This window comes from Erythrolamprus reginae, chromosome 12 (genome assembly GCF_031021105.1).
Source record: "Erythrolamprus reginae isolate rEryReg1 chromosome 12, rEryReg1.hap1, whole genome shotgun sequence".
NCBI lineage: Eukaryota > Metazoa > Chordata > Lepidosauria > Squamata > Dipsadidae > Erythrolamprus > Erythrolamprus reginae.
The window spans coordinates 6625429-6643355 of record NC_091961.1 but is presented as its reverse complement, the minus strand read 5'-3'; the positions used below and the strand labels follow the sequence as shown (position 1 = coordinate 6643355).

Sequence of the window (17927 nt, the reverse complement as noted above, 5' to 3'; positions counted from 1 at the left end):
TAATAATAATAATAATAATAATAATAATAATAATAATAATAATAATAGAGTTGGAAGGGACCTTGGAGGTCTTCTAGTCCAACCCTCTGCTTAGGCAGGAAACCCTACACTATTTTAGACAAATGGTTATCCAACATCATCTTAAAAACTTCTAGTGTTGCAGTACAGTATTCACAACTTCTGGAGGCAAGCTGTTCCACTGGTTAATTGTTCTAACTCTCAGGAAATTTTTCCTTAGTTCTAAATTGCTTCTCTCCTTGTTACTTTCCACCCATTTCTTCTTGTTCTAACCTCAGGTGCTTTAGAGAATAGTCTGACTCCCTCTTCTATGTGGCAACCCCTGAGATTTTTGGAACACTGCTATCATGTCTCCCCTGGTCCTTCTTCTCATTAAACTAGACATACCCAGTTCCTGCAATTGTTCTTCATATGGTTTAGCCTCCAGTCCCCTAACCCTCTTTGTTGCTCTTCTCTGTACTCTTTCCAGAGTCTCAACATCCTTTTTGCATTGTGGTGGCCAAAACTGAATGCAGTATTCCAAGCGTGGCCTTACCAATTTATGGATAGATTTGTTATGATTTGATAGATTTGCTCACATTAGAGAAACACCTTTCAGCTGTGGCGAGGGGGGCGTTTGCCCAGGTTCGCCTGGTGCGCCAGTTGTGGCCCTACTTGGACCGGGAGTCATTGCTCACAGTCACTCATGCCCTCATCACCTCGAGACTCGACTACTTCTAACGCTCTCTACATGGGGCTACCTTTGAAAAGTGTTCGGAAACTTCAGATCGTGCAGAATGCAGCTGCGAGAGCAATTATGGGCTTCTCTAAGTATGCCCATATCACTCCAACACTCCGCAGTCTGCATTGGTTGCCGATCAGTTTCCGGTCACAATTCAAAGTGTTGGTTATGACCTATAAAGCCCTTCATGGCACCGGACCAGAATATCTCCGGGACCGCCTTCTGCCGCACGAATCCCAGCGACCGGTTCGGTCCCACAGAGTTGGCCTTCTCCGGGTCCCGTCGACTAAACAATGCCGTCTGGCGGGACCCAGGGGAAGAGCCTTCTCTGTGGTGGCTCTGACCCTCTGGAACCAGCTCCCCCGTGAGATTAGGGTTGCCCCCACCCTCCTTACCTTTCGCAAACTCCTTAAAACCCACCTCTGCCGTCAGGCATGGGGGAACTGAAACATCTCCCCCTTGCCCATGTTGTTTTGGTGTTAGATTGATTGTATGCGTGTTTTAATATTCTGGGGTTGTTTTTATGAATTTTTAGCTTAAAATTGTAATTGGATTGGTGGGTATTGGATTTGTTATTATGTATTGTTTTTATCTTGTTGTGAGCCGCCCCGAGTTTTCGGAGAGGGGCGGCATATAAATCCAATAAATCTAATCTAATCTAATCTTTATATATGTTGGATAATAATTATGACTATAGACAATACTGAGTCAGATGGACCAGTGGTTGGACTTTGCAAAAGGCAACTCCCTGTGCCCTTTAACCAGCAGGCCCTGCCACTGCTATATTAGCTGTATTATCTGTCATCATAAAATAATATAACGTTCTATCATCATAAAATAATATAAATATTTATTAAGCCCTTAGACTGGGGAGAGAAAGGGTGCTTTCAAGCCACAGCTGCGTCGGAGTTTTCCCCAAGGGAATCACCCACGTAGAGAGCTTTGCAACCGCGAGATTAAAGATGCCAACCTATTGCATTTATTCCTTTATTCATCATGGTTTACAAGGCCGCCCTCTTGCACCAAACGGCTTTGGGTGGTGTGCAATTAAAAGGAAATTAAAACTGCACCTTTTGTTTTTTTTAAAAACACACACACACACAACATTTGCAAACTAAAAATAAGAAGTTTCTCTTTTGTTTTTCTAAAGTTAGTTAATCTGGTAGTATGTTACAGGAAAGGAAGGAAGTAGCTTCTGCACGACAGATGTGGTAGGTACTACAAGATTCCTTCTTAGCGACGTTCCCCAGGGAAGCGTACTAGGTCCTACTCTCTTCATTCTCTACATCAATGACCTCTGTGACCATATCGAAAGCAACTGTGTTCTTTTTGCCGACGATGTGAAACTTTTCAACACCACTGACAACACACTCACTCTCCAAAAAGACCTGGACTTTGTCTCAGACTGGTCTAACACCTGGCAACTTCAAATATCAACCAACAAATGCTCTACCCTTCACATCGGCAAAAATAATACAAACCACACATAGGAACTGAATAAACAATCTCTCACAGCTAACCCACACTCAGTAAAAGACCTTGGAATACTAATATCGAATGACTAAGTGCCAAAGCCCACTGCAACAATATCGCCAAAAAAGCTTCTAGAGTTGTTAACCTGATCCTACGCAGCTTCTGCTCAGGCAATCTCACACTACTCACAAGAGCCTACAAAACTTTTGCCAGACCCATCCTAGACTACTGCTCATCTGTCTGGAACCCATACCACATCTCAGACATCAACACCCTTGAAAATGTCCAAAGATATTTCACCAGAAGAGCTCTTCACTCCTCCACTCGAAACAGAATATCCTACGAAAACAGACTAACAATCCTGGGCCTAGAAAGCCTCGAACTACGGCGCCTAAAACACGATTTGAGTATTGCCCACAAGATCATATGCTGCAACGTCCTACCGGTCAATGACTACTTCAGCTTCAACCGCAACAACACAAGAGCACAAAACAGATTCAAACTTAATACGACCCGCTCCAAACTTGACTGTAAAAAATATGATTTCAACAATCGAGTTATCGAAGCGTGGAACTCATTACCGGACTCAATAGTGTCAACCCCTAACCCCCAACATTTCTCCCTTAGACTCTCCACGATTGACCTCTCCAGGTTCCTAAGAGGCCAGGAAGGGGCGTACATAAGTGTACTGGTGTGCCTTTCTTCCCCTGTCCAATTGTCTCTCCTTTCTTTCACCTATCATATATATTCTCTTCCTTCATATATCCTCTCCTCTAAGTTCACTTTTACCCTTATATATATTACCACGTGTCTATTTTTCTTCCTATGTATTTCTGTATTGGACAAATGACTAAAATAAAATAAAAATATGGTGGTGAGAACAAGACAGGGCGAAGAGCTGGAAGTAAATGACTCCAAGCGTCAGCTGCAACCAACGCATTGGCCACACATCAAGGCTGGAAATCTTGTCATAGTACATACTTGGGGTCTCCAACCCTGGCAACTTTAATACTTATGGACTCAAAGACTTTGCTGGCTGAGGAATTCTGGGAGTTGTAGTCCACAAGTCTTAAAGTTGCCAAGGTTGGACACCCATGGTACATACCCTTACCATGTGCATCTGAATCCTTGCTGAAGGGCCATGCAAAAACGTTCCCACAACACCAAAGTCATCTGTGGCACAAAACTCCATTGAATTGCCATTAAAGATATTGTTTTTAATCCTTATAAATACTGTTTTATTAAACCTTGGCAACTTTAAGCTCTCAGAATTTCCTAGCTGACTGGGAAACACTGGGAGTTGGAGTGTAAATATCTTAAAATTGCTGAGGTTGAGAGACACTGCATATAACATCAACACTGAATACATAGGATAGAATAGGATAGGATAGAGTAGGGTAGGATAGGATAGGATAGAATTTTATTGGCCAAGTGTGATTGGACCGACAGGGAATAGAACAGAACAGAACTGCAAAATTAAAAAAAAAACAATAGAAAATAGAAAATAATAATAGAAAATAGAGAACAGAATAGAATAGAATTTTATTGGCCAAATGTGATTGGACAGAATAGAACAGAACAGAACAGAACAGAACTGCAAATTAGAACACAATAGAAAATAATGAAAATAGCAAATAGAATAGAATAGAATTTTATATGATTGGACCCACAAGGAATTTGTCTTGGTGCATATGCTCTCAGTGCACATAAAGGAAAATATAAGTTCATCAAGAATCATAAGATACAACACTTAATGATAGTCCAGGTACAAATAAGCAATCAAATCATATTAAGCGTATTACTAGTCGATATAAATTGTTAAGGATACAAGCAACAAAGTTATAGGTTGAGATACACTGCGTATAGCTTCAACACTGTCTACATCATTCAGTTTCTGGTAAAGAAGTGACACAGGAAATGAATGAATGAGTAATTGAATGGAAGGAAGGAGAAAGTGAGAAAGTGAGAAAGAAAGAAAAAGAAAGAAAGAAGGGAGAGAGGGAGGGAGGGAGGGAGGAAAGGAAGGAAGAGAAAGAAAGAAAGAAGGAAGGAAGGAGGGAGAAAGAAAGGAAAGGAAGGAAGGAGGGAGAAAGAAAGGAAAGGAAGGAAAGAAGGAAGGAAGGAAGGAAGGAGGGAGGGAGAAAAAAAGGAAAGGAAGGAAAGAAGAAAGGAAGGAGGGAGAAGGAAAGGAAAGAAGGAAGGAAGGAAGGAGGAAGGGAGAAAGAAAGGAAAGAAGGAAGGAAGGAAGGAAAGAAGGAAGGAGAAAGAAAGGAAAGGAAAGGAAGGAAAGAAGGAAGGAGGGAGAAAGAAAGGAAAGGAAGGAAAGAAGGAAGGAAGGAGGGAAGGAAGGGAGGAAGGAAGGAAGACAAACAGAAAGAGGGAAGGAAGGACTGCATCTATACTCCTTTAATTAACTAAAATATAGCCCCCCCCCCAAGAATAATGCATTAAGATTAGCAGAATACTTCAGATTTCTATTTTAAGATTTCTGATGTCTCCCTTCCAGAATGAAAACAATGGCTTTCTCTACCGTATCAGTAAAGGCTGGCATTGTATCTGGTAGCACTCCTTTCAATACCCAACTAAAGCGTCCAGGTAAAACTGGGACCATTTGCTGGATTCTCTCACCCAAAAGTGCTTCCAAAGAGTTACATGGAGGGCTATACAACTACTGCCCCAAGACCCTTGAACCTGGATGACCAATAGATAACAAAGAACAATCACTTGAACACCAGAAAGTCATCACCAGCCAACTGCAAAAGGCAGCGCTTCTTGGAACAGCTTAGATTCTGCAATGGCATCTTTAACATCACCTAACGGCACCATCTACTTATCTCTGATCTTCAGAGAGGACTTGATGAGGTGGATAAAAAGGTCCAGTTGTATCTAAACATCTGGGGGACTGTGCAACAAACCACAGTAATAATACTCAGAACAGCTTATCTCCTACCAAGTTACCTCTAACAAGGTGCAGTCTGAACATCTGGTTCATGATACAATGAATCATAAATAATAATAATAATAATAATAATAATAATAATAATAATAATGAAAACAGATGAAACAATCGATCACATACTCAGCTGCTGCAAAAAGATCGCACAGACTGACTACAAGCATAGACATGATGCTGTGGCACAGATGATCCACTGGAACTTGTGCCGGAACTACCATTTACCAGTGGCAAAGAACTGGTGGGATCATAAGCCCGAAAAAGTGGTCGAAAATGAGCAAGCAAAGCTATTGTGGGACTTCTGACTTCCGACTGACCGAATTCTGAAGCATAACACACCAGACATTGTGATCGTGGAGAAAAAGAAAGGATGGATCATCGACATCGCAATCCCAGGAGACAGCAGAATTGAGGAGAAGCAGCTAGAGAAATTAGTGAAATACGAAGATCTAAAAATCGAGCTGCAACGACTCTGACATAAGCCAGTGAAAGTGGTCCCAGTGGTACTTGGCACGCTGGGCGCAGTGCCAAAGGATCTCAGCGGACATTTGAAAACCATCGGAATTGACAAAATCTCCACCTGTCAATTGCAAAAGGCCGCTTTACTGGGATCGGCAAACATAATTCGCCGCTACATCATACAGTCCTAGGTGCTTAGGAAGAGCCCGACTGGTGATGAAATACGAAATCCAGCATAGTGATCTCGTTTGCTGTGTTGTAATGACATAATAATAATAATAATAATAATAATAATAATAATAATAATAATAATAATAAAAATAATAAAAATAAAAATAAAAAATAAAAAATAAAAATAAGGAGTTGAGAGAAAGTTGATAAGGAGAAGACTTGGTTATGGCTCACTAATGGAACACTGAAGAAGAAGACAGAAGTATTGATTCTTTCAACCCAGGAGAAAGCAATCAGAACAAAGGCAATTAAGGCCAGGATCGAAAAATCAGCAAGGAACCTGATGAGACAATTAATAATAATAATAATAATAATAATAATAATAATAATAATAATAATAATTTATTAGATTTGTATGCTTCCCCTCTCCAAAGACTTGGGGCGGCTCACAACAATGATAAAAACAATATTATAATGGCACAAATCTAATATTTAAAAAAACTAAAAACCCTATCATAATTAAAAACCAAACAGCACATACATACCAAACATAAATTATAATAAGCCTGGGGGAAAGGTGTCTCAAATCCCCCATGCCTGGCGGTATAGGTGGGTCTTAAGTAGTTTACGGAAGACAAGGAGGTTGGGAGCAGTTCTAATCTCCGGGGGGAGTTGATTCCAGAGAGCCGGGGCCGCCACAGAGAAGGCTCTTCCCCTGGGGCCCGCCAGACGACATTGTTTAGTCGATGGGACCCGGAGAAGGCTAACTATCCTGGGTCTAGAAAGCTTAGAACTGCGGCGCCTAAAACACGATTTAAGTATTGCGAGAGCACTCAACAGATTCAAACTTAATATTAACCGCTCCAAACTTGACTGTAAAAAATACGACTTTAACAATCGAGTTGTCGAAGCGTGGAACTCATTACCAGACTCAATAGTGTCAACTCCCAACCCCCAACATTTCTCCCTTAGACTCTCCACAATTGACCTCTCCAGGTTCCTAAGAGGCCAGTAAGGGGCGTATATAAGTGCACTGATGTGCCTATCGTCCCCTGTCCAATTGTCTTCCCTTCCCTTATCTATCTATCTATCTATCTATCTATCTGTCTGTCTGTCTGTCTGTCTGTCTGTCTGTCTGTCTGTCTGTCTGTCTATCTATCTGTATACATATATATATATATACATATATCATATATATTCTCTCCTTATCTCTTATATCATATATATCCTCTTTTTCCTTCTATCTTTATATATATTACTTAATGCCTAGTCTTTTCCATATGTATTGTATATTGGACAAAGAATAAATTTTAAAAAAAAAATTCTGTGGGACCTTATTGGCCGCTGGGATTCGTGCGATCACATCCTTAGCAGTTGCAAGTAAATTGCACAGATGGACAGCAAACAAAGGTACAACTATGTGGCCCAAATGCTTCATTGGAGCCTTTGTCACAACTATACCACTTACCAGTGGTAAAGAACTGATGCGATCATAAACCTGAGAAAACAGTTGAAAACAAACATGCCAAAATACTTTGGGACTTTCGAATTCAAACTGGTTTTAGAACACAATACACAGGACCTCACGATTGTGGAAAAGAAACAAAAAGCCATCGAATTGATGAAAAACAACAAGAAAAACTTAGCCGATATCAGGATCTTAAAATCAAACTACAACGACTCTGGCATAAACCAGTACAGGTGGTCCCAGTGGTAATTGGCACACTGGGTGCTGTCCCAAAAGACCTCAGCCGGCATTTGAAAACAATAAACATTGACAAAATCACGGTCTGTCAGTTGCAAAAGGCCACCGTCCTTGCATCTGCACGCATCATAGGAAAATACATCACACAGTCCTAGACGGTCGGGAAGTGTTCGACTTGTGCTATTGTGATATGAAATCCAGCATATTAAAGCAATTGCTGCCAACCTGCCTTCCATTGAGGACCTGTATACTGCACGAGTCAAAAAGAGGGTGGGGAAAATATTTACTGACCCCTCACATCCTGGACACAAACTGTTTCAACTCCTACCCTCAAAACGTTGCTACAGAGCACTGCACACCAAGACAACTAGACACAAGAACAGTTTTTTCCTGAACGCCATCACTCTACTAAACAAATAATTCCCTCAACACTGTCAGACTTTCTACTAAATCTGCACTTCTATTCTACTAGTTTTTCTCATCATTCCTTTCACCCATTTCCTCCCATGTTGACTGCATGACTGTAACTTGTTGCTTATATCCTAAGACTTTTATTAATATTGCTTCTTCGTTGCTTATTTGACCCCTATGACAATCATTAAGTGTCGTACCACATCATTCTTGACAAATGTATATTTTATTTTATGTACACTGAGAGCATATGCACCAAGACAAATTCCTTGTGTGTCCAATCACACTTGGCCAATAAAATTCTATTCTATTCTATTCTAAATATCGTTTGCTGTGTATTACTGTTTTTTTGTGAATAATAATAATATTTTTCCCCTCCCCTTTTCAAACCAAATCTCTAAGAGTGATCAGGATAAACAGAGAATAATAATAATAATAATAATAATAATAATAATAATAATAATAATAATAATTTTCCCCTCCCCTTTTCAAAACAAATCTCTAGAGTGATCAGGATAAACAGATAATAATAATAATAATAATAATAATAATAATAATAATAATAATAATAATAATAATAATTTTCCCCTCACCTTTTCAAAACAAATCTCTAAGAGTGATCAGGATAAACAGAGAGAGAGAGAGAGCACGCAACGTGTTCAACATCCACCCGCAATCTTCACAGCCAACTGGGAAGTTAATCTGGAGTGTAATACTCTAATAACCAGATAATGGTTACTTTCTCTTTCTAGTTTCTCCAGGGAAATATCAATGCACCTCTCACAAAGGCAGAAAACCCCTCCTTGTTTTGCCAGCTGAGAAAAATCCACCAGGAACAGCAAGTGAAAAATGCAGATTGAACATACGTGGACTTCAACGTTGAAAAATAATTCTGCTTTAAAAGTACGATGAAGCAATCAAGTTTTGTTGTGGTTGGGGTTTTTTTGCAGGCGGAGAGGACACCACTCAATGGTGTCTGTACCAAGAGCAAATCCCGAAATGCTCCTCTAAATTTAATTCATGCCCTCGTCCCCATAAAAATTGGGGGGACGATAAAAAGGATCCAAGGTCAGGCTAGTCCATCGACAGCATCTTTGGGGACTGCTGGAAAGGAGTTTAGAAAACCAAAGTAGGCGTATTGTACTTCTTGTTCAACAATTAAAAGAGTTCACGTTGCACAACTGCAGGGTGACAGCAGTGTGCTCAGGAAACCTACCTTTTCGTTGGCCTCTCTTGAAGGGAACTGTGCAGTTAAATGCGTTCCCTTCGTCCTTCTCTAAATTGAGATGTGATCAGACAACATCAAAAGCTGACGCCAGCCTGGAGCATCGTCTCCAACAAAAGCTCACCAAACAGAAGATGACAGCGAAACAAAGGTCTCCCGGACAGCTCGCTATCACGTTCAGAAGTACGAAGTGACAGCCTTTCCTTCTGTAACCAGAGTTGAGGGGTGGAGACTGTTAACCACTTTACAACCACAGAAGCTTTAAGCACAGGATGTTCTGGAATGCGCAGAAAGGTTCTGGGGCACATGCTAACTTCTCGGCTTGTAGGGCACGCTCGGTCTGAGCCAACCACGCCCTTTTCCTTTGCAGACAAGCTCGGGTAGAAGTCAGGGACACTGATGTTCACCTCTTTCAACAAAGTCCTTTGAAAAAGGCCTTTCATTGCTTATTTGACCCCTATGACAATCATTAAGTGTCGTACCACATGATTCTTGACAAATGTATATTTTATTTTATGTACGCTGAGAGCATGTGCACCAAGATAAATTCCTTGTGTGTCCAATCGGCCAATAAAATTCTATTCTACAGTATTCTATTCTATTAAAGGTGGCCAACTTGATGTCACTCACATCAAGGGTTTGCGTTAGGGTGCCTGGCCTCTCATCGCCTCAAAAAACGTCCAAAATGTACTATTTAATTCTATGTGCATATACCATATGTATACATACATATTACACACAGGCACAGAAAAATATACATTATCTACTCTATAAAGTTATGTACACATACGCACGCACAGCTAAAATTATACACATTCAACTTCATTTACTGCAACAGGAAAAACATACCCAGAGCCCAGAAGGGAAAAAAAGTTTAAAAAAAAAATCAAAAATTTTCTACCAGTTCTGTGTACCTGACAGTATGTACCTGCAGGAGCCCATCACTGTGGATATCCCTGTGCCTAATCTAGCACCAATCAGAGTTCGTTGCAGAAATATCATTTTTTTCCCTATATCCCCCACCCAAAAAATTAAGATGCACCTTGTACTCCATACGTCTTATACATAGAAACATAGAAGTCTGACAGCAGAAAAAGACCTCACGGTCAATCTAGTCTGCCCTTATACTATTTCCTGTATTTTATCTTACAATGGATCTATGTTTATCCCAGGCATGTTTAAATTCAGTGACTGTGGATTTATCAACCACGTCTGCTGGAAGTTTATTCCAAGGATCTACTACTCTTTCAGTAAAATAATATTTTATCATGTTGCTTTTGATCTTTCCCCCAACTAACTTGAGATTGTGTCCCCTTGTTCTTGTGTTCACTTTCCTATTAAAAATACTTCCCTCCTGGACCTTATTTAACCCATTAACATATTTAAATGTTTCAATCATGTCCCCCCTTTTCCTTCTGTTCTCCAGATTATACAGATTGAGTCCATGAAGTCTTTCCTGATACGTTTTATGCTTCAGACCTTCCACCATTCTTGTCAGCCCGTCTTTGGACCCATTCAATTTTGGCAATATCTTTTTATAGGTGAGGTCTCCAGAACTGAACGCAGTACTCCAAATGGGGTCTCACCAGCACTTTATATAGCGGGATCATAATCCATAAAACATGGGAGTCTGATCCAAAGCCCCCAGAGATGAGTTTGAGTTCTTCTTTCAGTGACTCAGATTTTTTTTTTTGCAACAGAGCACATCTCTCTTTTGTGGCCAAAAAGGCCAGTCAAATCTGGAGGAGCTACCACAAGCCACATCTGATGTTTCATTGGTGGCCAAACGTCAGGCTCTTTGGAGCTAATGCTTGTGCTAAATCTGTCAACAAGGACTAGTATCCCAGAGACCAATCAGGTCCCACAAAATGGGCCTTCTCCAGGTCCCGTCAACTAAACAATGTCAGTTGGCGGGCCCCAGGGGAAGAGCCTTCTCTGTGGCGGCCCCGACTCTCTGGAACCAGCTCCCCTTGTGGATTTACCAACCATGTCTGCTGGAAGTTTGTTCCAAGCATCTACTACTCTTTCAGTCAAATAACATTTTCTCACGTTGCTTCTGATCTTTCCCCCAACTAATTGTGCCCCCTGATTCTTGCATTCACTTTCCTATTAAAAACACTTCCCTCCTGAACCTTATTTAACCCTTTAATGTATTTAAATGTTTCGATCATCATGGGCTGCTAAGGTGGAACGGTGACGTGTGCTCGCTCCCGTGGCTCCGAGTGCTAGCGGAGTCCAGCACAACTATGCAGGCACACCTGCGTGTCCGCGCATGATTTTGCTACCTGCCCAGGTGCAATGCCATGGGGGCGAGCACACATCACCATTCCATCTTAGCAGCCCACCTCTGAAGTTTCTTTTTTTTTTTAATAAAGTTTTTATTTACAAGTATACAAAACATAAAAGACAATCATAACAATTGACAATTGAGACTTAATACAATACAATATGTCTGGATGTAAAAATATAACCATTAATAAACATATAGACTTACAGAAAAAGGAATAGAGAAAAAGTAGAGAGAAGAAGAAGGGAAAAGAAAAAGGGGCGAAGCAAAGAAGAGGAAGGAAAAAGAAAAAGAGAGAAGGGTGGGCGAGCGTACAGTGGAGCTGTGTTAAGAATATGAACTAATTTTAGATTTATTAGCTCATTACCTTAGATCAAGATTAATCATATAGATAGGTAGAAGCAAGCGTTGAATTAATCATAGTACAGTGATACCTTGTTTTACGAACTTAATTGGTTCCTGGACGAGGTTCTTAAGGTGAAAAGTTTGTAAGACGAAACAATGTTTCCCATAGGAATCAGTGGAAAAGTGATTAATGCGTGCAAGCCCAAAATTCACCCAGCTGAAGCACCCGTTTTTCAGCTGCTGGGATTCCCCTGAGGCTCCCCTCCATGGGAAACCCTACCTCTGGATTTCTGTGTTTTTGCCATGCTGCAGGGGAATCCCTGCAGGGGAATCCCAGCATCGCAAAAACGAGCGCTTCACTGGCAACGGTGGTCTGGAGGTTGGGTTTCCCAGCGAAGGGAGCATCAGTGAAATCGCAGCATCGCAAAAACACCCAAGTCCTTGAAACCCCACTTCCAGACCTCTGTGCTTTTGTGATGCTGCGATTTCACTGATGTTCCCCTCACTGGGAAACCCCACCTCCGGACTACCGTTGCCAGCGAAGCACCCATTTTTGCACTGCTGGGATTCCCCTGCAGCATCACAAAAACATGGAAGTCCGAAGGTGGGGTTTCCCATGGAGGGGAGCCTCAGGGGAATCCCAGCAGCACAAAAACGGGTGTTTTGCTGGCAACAGAAGTCCAGAGGCAGGGCATTCCAGTGGTGGCAGTGGGTTTGTAAGGTGAAAATAGTTTGTAAGAAGAGGCAAAAAAATCTTAAACCCCGGGTTTGTATCTCGAAAAGTTTGTATGATGAGGCGTTTGTAAGACGAGGTATCACTGTATAGAGATTTTGAAACTAGAAGGAAAATTTCATATTTATATATCTAATATCTCTTGCAACTATTAGAAAAGAAAGGGAAAGGTTTTATACCAGATTTGTGTCTGGTCTAATATATACAGATCATTCCTCTGAAGTTTCAACAGATGAAGTTTCTTGGATGAGAAACAAAACATTTTGTTCCTCTTCCTCAAAGGGGGGGGGGAAGTCCAGTTGCCTTTTGGGTAAAAAATCAAAAGCACTTTGGAGTCAGCTATGATCTGCATCACTGAGAATCTCCCCAGACACTCATCCTTGGTAGCTATAAGATGGGTGCTGGCTTCGCCGGTGGGGAATTCTAAGAGTTGAGGTCCACCCATCTTAAACTACCCAAAGTGGGGAAACACTGCCTTCGAGTTAAGTTCCTCCTCACTGGATTTTCCAGACTTCTTGGAAACTGACACCCAGAGAAATTTCACACAACATAGAAACATAGAAGACTGACGGCAGAAAAAGACCTCATGGTCCATCTAGTCTGCCCTTATACTATTTCCTGTGTTTTATCTTAGGATGGATATATGTTTATCCCAGGCATGTTTAAATTCAGTTACTGTGGATTGACCAACCACGTCTGCTGGACGTTTGTTCCAAGGATCTACTACTCTTTCAGTAAAATAATATTTTCTCACGTTGCTTTTGATCTTTGCCCCAACTAACTTCAGATTGTGTCCCCTTGTTCTTGTGTTCACTTTCCTATTAAAAACACTTCCCTCCTGAACCTTATTTAGCCCTTTAACATATTTAAATGTTTCAATCATGTCCCCCCTTTTCCTTCTGTCCTCCAGACTATACAGATTGAGTTCATTAAGTCTTTCCTGATACGTTTGATGCTTAAGACCTTCCACCATTCTTGTAGCCCTTCTTTGGACCCGTTCAATTTTGTCAATATCTTTTTGTAGGTGAGGTCTCCAGAACTGAACACAATATTCCAAATGTGGTCTCACCAGCGCTCTTTATAAGGGGATCACAATCTCCCTCTTCCACAACTCCGTGAAGAGGAAAATTAATAAAAATATTTAAAAAGAAGAGGAATTTCAAGCTCAACATTTCTGAAGGACACGGAATTCTGGAGGCCAGCCAAAAAGCCAAGGCTGACAAATTGTATGATATCAGAAAACGAGACCTTTCTCACACACTTTCCTTCCACAAAGACTCAGGGACAATCATCAGCCAATACATTACACTTTCAAGAAGGTTCAAAATACTTCCTGCAAATTATTGCACTTAAAAAAAAATCACAATGCCAGACATTGGAATCTAGAACAATTGGTCACCGCTAACTAACAAACATTAGGTCCCACAGAGTGGGTCTCCTCCGGGTCCCGTCAACCAAACAATGTTGCTTGGCGGGACCCAGAGGAAGAGCCTTCTCTGTGGCGGCCCCGACCCTCTGGAACCAACTCCCCCCAGAGATTAGAATTGCCCCCACCCTCCTTGCCTTTCGTAAGCTACTTAAAACCCACCTCTGCCACCAGGCATGGGGGAATTGAGATACACTTTCCCCCTAGGCCTTTACAATTTTATGCATGGTATGTTTGTATGTATGACTGGTTTTTATATAATGGGTTTTAACCTGTTTTTTAGTATTGGATTTTGTTGTACTGTTTTACTGCTGTTGTTAGCCCCCCCGAGTCTGCGGAGTGGGGCGGCATACAAATCCAATCAATCAATCAATCAATCAACAAACAAACAAACAAATAAATAAATAAGTTCTTAAGTTCTGCACACCAAGACAACTAGACACAACAACAGATTTTTTCCCCAAACACCATCACTCTGCTAAACAAATAATTCCCTCACCACTGTCAAACTATTCACTAAGGCTGCATTACTATTATTATTAGTTTTCTCATCGTTCCCATCACCCATCTACTCCCACTTAGGACTGTAGGACTGTAACTTGTTGCTTGTAACTTTATGATTTATATTAATATTGATTGTTTCCTGATTAATTATTTTAATTATTTCCTGATTAAGAATTCTGGGAGTTTGTTCTGTCGGGCTCTCTGGTAGAATCCTCCCAAAAATTCACAGGTACAAATTTCAGACCCACACACGTTTGAAAATTCAAAACAATGTTCTTTATAATGAAAATTCACTTAAACCAAGCCCTCTTTTGGGATAGCAAAGAGCACTCGTCTCCAAACAAACTGGTAATTTATACAAGTCCCTGATCAGTTCTGTGATACTTAGCTTGCAGCTGTGAGGCAATTCACAGTCCTTCTTTCACAAAGTGAAACACACTTTGCTCTGGTTTAGTTTCCAAGCGGAGAAAAATCAGCACACAAAAGGTCAAAGTCAGTAAAGCAGTCATGAAACACAACAATCAGATAATCCTCCACAATGGCCAAACCCACAGGCTGCTATTTATAGCAGCCTCACTAATGACCACAGCCCCACCCAACCACAGGTGGCCTCATTTTCTTTGATAATAATCTCTCAGTTGTTGTTGCCTATGCATCGCTCTCCGCATGCGTGGCTGTATCATTAACTCTTGTTCTGAATCCAAGGAGGAGCTAGATAATTGATCTCCTTCTGAGCTGTCTGCCACACTCTCCTCCTCCCTGTCACTCATGTCTTCTTGGTCAGGGGAGCCTTCATCAGCAGATTCCACGGGGGGGGGCAAAACAGGCCTGCAGCATGTGGCTGTCTCCCCCACATCCACAGTCCTTGGGGCAGGAGCTGGGCCAGAGCTAACCACAACAGAGTTGAAGTCCAAAAGTCTTAAAGTTGCCAGGTTTGGGGACCCCTGGTCATGAGTGTGAAAAATGGCCATAAATCACTTTTTTCAGTGCTGTTGTAACTTCAAACGGTCACTAAGTGAAGTGTTGTATGTTGGGGACTGTCTGTACTTCTAAAAGTCCATTAACTTTCTTTAAAGCCACTGCTTATTTGCTTAGCCTCGGTTTTAAAGGCTACTCGGCCTGTCGTGTTGAACGCGGATAAACGGCGTTCAAGCAGAAACTGTTATTTGCTTTACAAAAAAGGATTAAAATAGGTCTTCCTTTTCCTTTTAAGAGAAAACCAGAGGTGTTGTGGCACTATAAGCCCCATTGCTAGGTCATCCATCCGGAGAGAAAGGGTGGGGGAAGGTTGGTTGGTTGATTTACAACACTGTGATATTATTCAACTTCCTTTTATGAAATTACGCTACGCGTTTGCACCTAATGGCACAAACTTGAGTTGTGCATGCACACAAATATTTTTGCCACCCAAATTGCACACTTGCCATGTTCTAAGCAAACAGCCTACGACCCACTTTGAAAATGTTGTACCAATGAGAAGCAGCTACCCCTACAAACACCCCCCCACTTCAATAAAACCATCACCAACCACCAACAACAGAAGGCATTTAAAAAAAAATATCAAGAACATTGAAACCACATTTAGCTTGCTGAGTGGAGAGTCAAGGAGGTGTCTCTTTTTAAAATGTTTAAATAGTTTTTATGCAAATGGACATTGACACAGAATGTATTTCTTTATATCTTCATATCCTTGAATACAGCTCATCTGTCTGGAACCCACACCACATTTCGGACATAAACACTCTAGAAAATGTCCAGAGATACTTACTAGAAGAGCCCTCCATTCGTCTACTCACAACAGAATACCCTGCACAACTGAACATCATATTTCCCTGCCAATTTTTGGTTCTTAAGTGGTTGCCTTTAATTTTATATCCTACTTTTCTTTCAAGATCAGTTTCTTGGTTGACTTGTATAAGTCGATGGCAATGGAGAGGGATTCCGTTCAGGCCACTGGAATTTCAGTCTGTATTCATGCATAAGTGTATCGGTTATTAAACTATGGTTTATTAAATGACCAGACCAATCCTCGAATACAGATCATCTGTCTGGAACCCACACCACATTTCTAGAAAATGTCGAGAGATACTTTATCAGTTGAGCCCTCCACTCCTCCACTTGCAACAGAATACGCTACACACCTAGAGTTACAATCCTAGGTTTAGAAAGCTTAGAACTACATCGCCTTAAACACGACCTAAGCATAGCCCATAAAATCATCTGCTGCAACGTCCTTCCTGCCAATGACTACTTCAGCTTCAACCACAACAACACAAGAGCACACAACAGATACAAACTTAAAGTAAACCGTTCCAAACTCGACTGCAGGAAATACGACTAGCTGATGCATGGAACTCAGTACCGGACTCTGTAGTATCATCACCTAACTCCCAAAAATTTTCCCTTAGATATCCACTGTTGACCTCTCCCGATTCCTAAGAGGTCAGTAAGGGGCGTGCATAAGTGCATCAGTGTGCCTTCCGTCCCCTGTCCTAATGTTTCTCTTTTATTTATTTTATTTATTTATTAATTTATTATTTAGATTTGTATGCCGCCCCTCTCCGCAGACTCGGGGCGGCTCACAGCAAGATACAACAATTCATAACAAATCCAAATATAATTTAAAATATTTAAAAAGAACCCCATTTTACTAACAAACACACACACAAACATACCATGCATAAATTGTACATACCCGGGGGAGCTGTTTCAGTTCCCCCATGCCTGACGACAAAGGTGGGTTTTAAGGAGTTTACGGAAGGCAAGGAGAGTAGGGGCAGTTCTAATCTCTGGGGGGAGTTGGTTCCAGAGAGTCGGGGCCGCCACAGAGAAGGCTCTTCCCCTGGGGCCCACCAACCAACATTGTTTAGTTGACGGGACCCAGAGAAGGCCCACTCTGTGGGACTTAATCGGTCGCTGGGATTCGTGCGGCAGAAGGCTAGTATCATGAATATAAACATTGTTATATCTTTGTATACCACCAAACGTATTTGACAAAACAAATAAACAAGTAAAAATAAATAAAATAAATACATAGGTGTAAAAGGGAGGGAGGGAGAGAGAGGGAGAGAGAGAGGGAGGGAGAGAGAGAGAGAGAGAGAGAGAGAGAGAGAGAGAGATATTTTGTACTTCCTTTCTCCCAGGCAAATAAATTCATCAACTGTCATTAGCACAGCTATTTGTGATATCTAAATGACTTAAGGCTCATTCATTCTGTCCGCACTCAGTTCTCAACTATTCCTGACCAGGTAACAAGAGACCGATAGCAATCAGCAACGGAGAACGTGGAGGTTTGCGGAAGTATTAAAAAATCCTTTCCAGAAAACAGAAAGAATTAATACTAGATGGCTAGACAACCCAAAGAGAACAAAGCTCACTTCTTGGGGACAAAGTGCTATTTACTGGAAAGGAAACAAAGAAGGAAAAAAAGAGAGAAGGGGATTGGATTCCAGAGTCTTGCAAGAAAGCAATCTGAACCCTGACATATAAAGCTATT

At 41.2% G+C, this 17927-nt stretch overlaps 1 protein-coding gene across 3 annotated transcripts in view; it reads right to left on the bottom strand.

The window, feature by feature from the left end:
- The window catches only part of PLEKHA2 (pleckstrin homology domain containing A2), a 102989-nt gene that overhangs the window by 66134 nt on the left and 18928 nt on the right, over positions 1-17927 (bottom strand). Inside the window, exon 1 of one of the 3 annotated variants that reach the window (XM_070765376.1) lies at positions 8505-8523. The exons of the other annotated variants lie outside the window; for them this stretch is intronic. The gene's annotated coding sequence lies outside the window, so the exon portion shown is untranslated. Of the gene's footprint in view, positions 1-8504; positions 8524-17927 lie in introns of those variants that run through there. 3 annotated transcript variants of the gene reach the window in all.